Source organism: Nuphar pumila, chromosome 4 (assembly GCF_984573655.1).
Source record: "Nuphar pumila chromosome 4, dmNupPumi1.hap1.1, whole genome shotgun sequence".
Lineage (NCBI taxonomy): Eukaryota > Viridiplantae > Streptophyta > Magnoliopsida > Nymphaeales > Nymphaeaceae > Nuphar > Nuphar pumila.
In genome coordinates this window covers 106088272-106093910 of record NC_143252.1, presented here as the reverse complement: position 1 = coordinate 106093910, position 5639 = coordinate 106088272, and the positions used below count along the sequence as shown (strand labels likewise).

Here is a 5639-nt window from a genome sequence, read left to right as displayed (position 1 = left end):
AGACTAGTGTAAACTACATGCTAGCTATAACTGTAAATGTTGGACATATTTGTACACGGGACACTGAGCACCACATATAAATATGATGTTTCTTACGCAGACAGAAGAGTCTGACCCATCTGCTTTAAATGTTTTTCAGGTAGTGAATGAGTTAGAGCATCGGGGCGTCGTTCTGGAATGGGTCAAGAGATCTCCTTTATTCAGTGTTTTGGTTATGTTAAACTCTGATTAGTATAGTTACTTTTGTTAATGTAATTGACATTTTGATGGATGAATTCAGTATTTCTCTATATCTCACCTGTAATGTGCCCAACTCTTTGCCTTTCTCAATTCTGTTGTTTAAAAAAAAAATCCAAAATTTCAGTTTAAAAAGTTGGGGCGTTACATTATGAATTCAATCATAATCTCATGCTTAAATATCATGGACAACTAAAAGTAATCATAAAATACACATAATATCATGCATTTGTCATTTCTCACATACTTTTATATGGTATTTTTTATCATGGATCGACTGTGCTCACTGGTATGACCACTGTCGGCCTTGACGAGGTCTGGATGGCATCAGCTACCGACCTGTAGGTGGTGGGTTGCAGGTCAACACCTTTCCTCGAGAAGAATCTTTTTACGATTCCCCCCCCCCCTTTTATATGCCGGTGGCCCGACGTTCATGTCCAGACCCAGTTGATCATCGACGGCCAACACCGACTAAAATTCAAGCGGCATGGACTCAATGGGAAATGCAAGAAATGAGAGAAAGATTCTAGCAAGCACGACATGGACACCGGCACACCCACAACCATAACATGCGTAGCAGAAGCAACGTGGTGTAGCATAACCCAATGTTAGAATAAAATTAAGACCAGGAGAATGTCACTTACCAGAAGTGACCATTGGCAATCCGAAAAATGCTTCGTTGAAGGTGGGTTGTCAGTGTTCTCCACCAAGTGAGTCCTTCGATGAGCCCACGCCGTAAAGTTGAGAGGGGAGCAGAACCCTTAAACCCTAGAGATTGAGAGAAACCAATATCACATAGTACTCGTCACACTACCGTGGTGATTTATATAGTGAGAGGATTCAATAGTAGGGGATTTTCATGCATAACATTTATGAGATCTCTTTACATTCTCATAATTGTTCTATAACCGAAACCTCAAAACCTTTGATGTCTACGTGTCAATATGGATCACATCATGTTGGATCCGATCTGTAGTCCAACATCTTTCTTTCGTTTGTAGGGGCATCTGTTTTTTACACGAACAAAAGATTTTCTGTCATTTTCTGATTTTCAAACATGACCTAAATATAAATCTCATTGACAAAAAAACCAACAATCTTACTACCACCAGGGTCTCCACGTGGTCATAAGGGCTGTTGAGAGGGTGCTGAGATGAAGGCACCAGATCAAATCCCACTGGCACCCATTGCTTTCAGAGGTGGGCCACGTAAGGCAGGGTGGTCATAAAGACCCCACTTGGGTTTTTTCTAGCTTCGGCAAGGGGTCCTCCTCATCGAAAAAAAAAGGACCAACAATCTAAAGGCATTGAAGATTCGTTAACATACTGGGGCTCATTTGCATGTCACAGAAAATGGAAGGTCTTTCGAGAAAACGCACAAAGCACAAGGCATTTTTGTGCGCCCCACCATGGCAACCCAAACGGAGGACACTCTTTCCTCGCAAAAAGAGAGCCCCAAAAATAATGTTACCAGCCCCCTTTCAGCGGAATCGCGTCCGGGGTGGGGGGTCCGATTCTGTTTCCGCGGAATGATGCTCCCGGCATATTGAGGTGGGGAGCCTCCTTCCGCATGATGCAAACACGCCCTAATTGAGGAACTAGAGACCCAGAAAAGCTGTGCATTGCCAAGATCCTTAAAGAATAGGAAAGATATTAACACAATTAACAGTATGACTTAAAGAGACACTTTAAAAGGACATTTTTTTGGGTAATTTTGTGTCTGCCTTAAAAAGAGACAAAATTATCCAAGAAATATGATATATCAGTAAATGTCAAAAAAGGTAGAAAATCTACAAATAGGATAAAAAGAAAAAGTAAATGAAAGAAAATTGCGGTGAGCGTGGATCGAACACGCGACCTTCAGATCTTCAGTCTGACGCTCTCCCAACTGAGCTATCCCCGCTCGATAACCATTACTTTTTTATTAATTAATTATTTATTCATCAGATTTATAATCTAAAATCTTTATTATGCCAACATCCAAAACTTAAAGCGACACTCCCAAATCTCGTTCCCAACATTTTCGCTCATGGAAAAAGAAAATCTTAATTTAAATTAAGAAATTTGTGTTTTTGGCAAATATGTTGGTAGGTTTAAACACGTAGCCATGATTTCTGCCCTATTCTTGACTTGAGTTCTGACATTAAGTGAAACATCCAGACAATTTAGGGATGTCAATGGATCTGATTTTATCCGACATTTTACCGAATTTGACTCCATTTTGCTGCATTTGGTAAGCCAAAAGCATATCTGATTATAATAGGATACGGATATGGTTTTTATTTTTTGCTACCGAGTCCGATGAATATCCAAATTTGACAGATATCTGAATCTATTTTCATGTAAAAAAGCAGATTTGGTATGATCAGTGCTTGAATCCAAATCTAATTCGAATCCATTTAGCCCATCCAAATAGTTGGATATGGTATTCACCACATCCGGTCCCAATCAGAACCATTTATATCCCTACCAGTTACTGAAGGGAGAAGGAGATCCTTGTGGTGGTGGGGTACAGCTACCTATATCCATAAACATAGGAAAAGTTGGGATACTGCATTGTGAAGCATTATACAATAGTGACAAATATTGGCGATACTTTGCGAATATTGCAAAAATAAGAGATATTTTGGTCACTGTTTTAAATGGCCAAAATATCACAAATCGCTTAGACCAAATTACCGTGATTTTTTTATCAAAATATTTACACTTGTATAAACTATTTAACTGGAAAAGGCATGTTTTGCATTTTTTATTTATGATTTCTTATTACAAAAACATCTTTCTATTTTTCATTCATGTATTTTGCTGTTAAAAACATGAAGAAAATACAAATTATAAATTTCTTTCAAGAGTTTAGTTGCTGCTATGTCGCCCTTTTAAACTTTTTCACTACAAGTCCAATGTCCGTACTTATTCTAATCTCTTGAATGAGTTGGAAAATCTACTCCATGTAGAGAGAATGAGAGTACCTATTAACAAGTAATTTTTGTTATTCTCAACCACTACATTCTTAGATGATTTGCTTTCTTAAGAGGGTGTTTGGAAGCACCTACTTGTTCAAAAAGTAGCCTAAGGTGGAAAATTGTATATATATATAGAACTACTAATGAAGGTAAGGAACTAATGAGTAAAAATCATTTTTTTCTTCAAAATTTTTTAATTTTTTTTAGATCAAATGTTAGGGATGTGATCTACATGGTTTGTTTGGTAGAAAGTTGTTTTGAATCATGTGATTATGACAAGTAATTAGACTTTTAAAGGGGTTAAAAAAAATCAACAGCCCACAATATGCCAAAATTTCATAACTCAAAAGATCACATTTTTACATAAGAAAATCATGAGCCAAGGCTTGATCCTTAGCATACAAATCATGTGAAACACAACTATGTAATTAGATTGAGTGGATACAACTTGCACCTATAATTTCTATCTCATTAGTTACCTTCATTAGTAGCAAATATTCTCTCTCTCTCTCTCTCTCTCTCTCTCTCTCTCTCTCTCTCTCTCTCTCTCTCTCTCTCTCTCTCTCTATATATATATATATATATATATATATATATATATATATATATATATATATATATATATTAGGCCCCATTTCTCGTTTTGCCCCGCTCTGCCCCATATAAGTGTTTTATGATAGATCTGAACCATTATATGTGTTTAGCATTCTCGATTTAGTGAGAATCGACTCTTGGATCATGTTTTTTTGATGAAAAAACATATTTTTATGAGCAAGAATAACTGGTATCTTCATAGCCATTGATTTTGTATCACCGAAAAAACTTGAATACAGGTCAGATTCTGTCGATCCAAAAGCTGGTACCCACTAAACAAAACCTATAGATCACATCTACCGTGTTAGACATGAGAAAAAAAACTTAAAACTACGATTTTTGAAGGAGCCTAATGACACCTAACCAAAAAGGGGGCCTAAGGAACACATTACTCTCTCTCTCTCTCTCTTTATATATATATATATATATATATATATATATATATATATATATATATATATATATATATATATATATATATATATATATATATATATATATATATATATATATATAGTAGAGCTTAGCTGCATACAACCATCGGTCCCTACCACACCCTACAGGGCTTTTGAAGGGTTATTTTAGTGTTTTTCTTGAATCTGATATAGATGCATTTTATGTGCTCAATTTTTATAGGAATCGACTCTTGCATCGTCTGATTTCAACTATTTAGGTGTAAAATTTTTATGAGGTTTGAAAATCAATGGTTCAAAATTTTTATAAATATCTAAGGATTAAAAAATCATATTTTTTATCAAAAAAATATGATTTAGGTGTCGTTTTCTAGCGAATCAACCATAGCAAATGCATATGCAGGGTCAGATTTGTGAGGAACAACCCAAAAGCCCCCATTCGTTCATGGTAGGCACAAAACGGAATAGGCAGCTACTCTCTCTCTCTCTGATATATATATATATATATATATATATATATATATATATATATATATATATATATATATATATATATATAACACAAAGTTAGGAAATCACCTGATGCTTCACAACGTAAACTGTCCTATTTTCTGAATAAGAAATAGGATTTTGATGGCCACAATGTGTTGAGGACTTTGGCAGCCACCCAATGGAATCATTATCTTAGACTTAAGAGTTTACTTTAGATTTTTGACTGCCAAAATAGCACTGTAGGGAACTTTTCCAAATGTAAAGCGAGTAATTTGTCACACCAGCCTCAACATTCTTATCAAACGTTTTATTTGGGGGAAGTTTGAACCGACTTATCAAGGAAAGTTGGATAATTTGAGAAATTGTATTCTACTTCTCATCATGAAATGAAGAAAAAAGTATATACCGCATGGTGCTTCACACTGCGATTTTCCTATTATGTTACTTTTTCCAGAGAAGTGGTTGCATCCAAACACATCCATAATTGTTTTGAAACAGGAATGGGAATCTCAGAACTTCAAGTGGATCGAGATCTGGTTCTAACTGAATTGTAAGTATTCAAAGATGGACGGACTGAATTGGCGCGAATCATTGAAAGTCAGATCAGTGTGCCACTTATTTATTTTATTTTATTTCAAGAAAAATGGATCCAAACCTGATTTGAGGTTCGATGTTAGAATCCCTTTTTATTTTCTTTCTCCCCCTTTTTTCTAATGATGAGAAATCCATCAGTTCTCGCCCTATAGTGGCAAGCCTTGAAAAAAGTCGATCGATCCCACAATGCTGTTCCATACCTGTCAAGGGTTTTCATCCTAAAGAAAGTGTTTGAACTTCTCTGATAAGTATGAGAATCTCGTCCTCTAATAAGGAGGTGTTTGTTTCATACCCTTTCCTATAAAAGAAGCCATCTTTCATAGGAAAGGTGCCTTGTCTAAGGAGGG

At 35.8% G+C, this 5639-nt stretch overlaps 1 non-coding gene across 1 annotated transcript; it reads right to left on the bottom strand.

The window, feature by feature from the left end:
- Positions 1–2066: 2066 nt before the first annotated feature.
- TRNAF-GAA (transfer RNA phenylalanine (anticodon GAA)) lies at positions 2067–2139 on the bottom strand. Its single transcript has one exon. It is a non-coding gene; the product is annotated as a tRNA-Phe (tRNA).
- Between the last annotated feature and the right edge of the window lie 3500 nt (positions 2140–5639).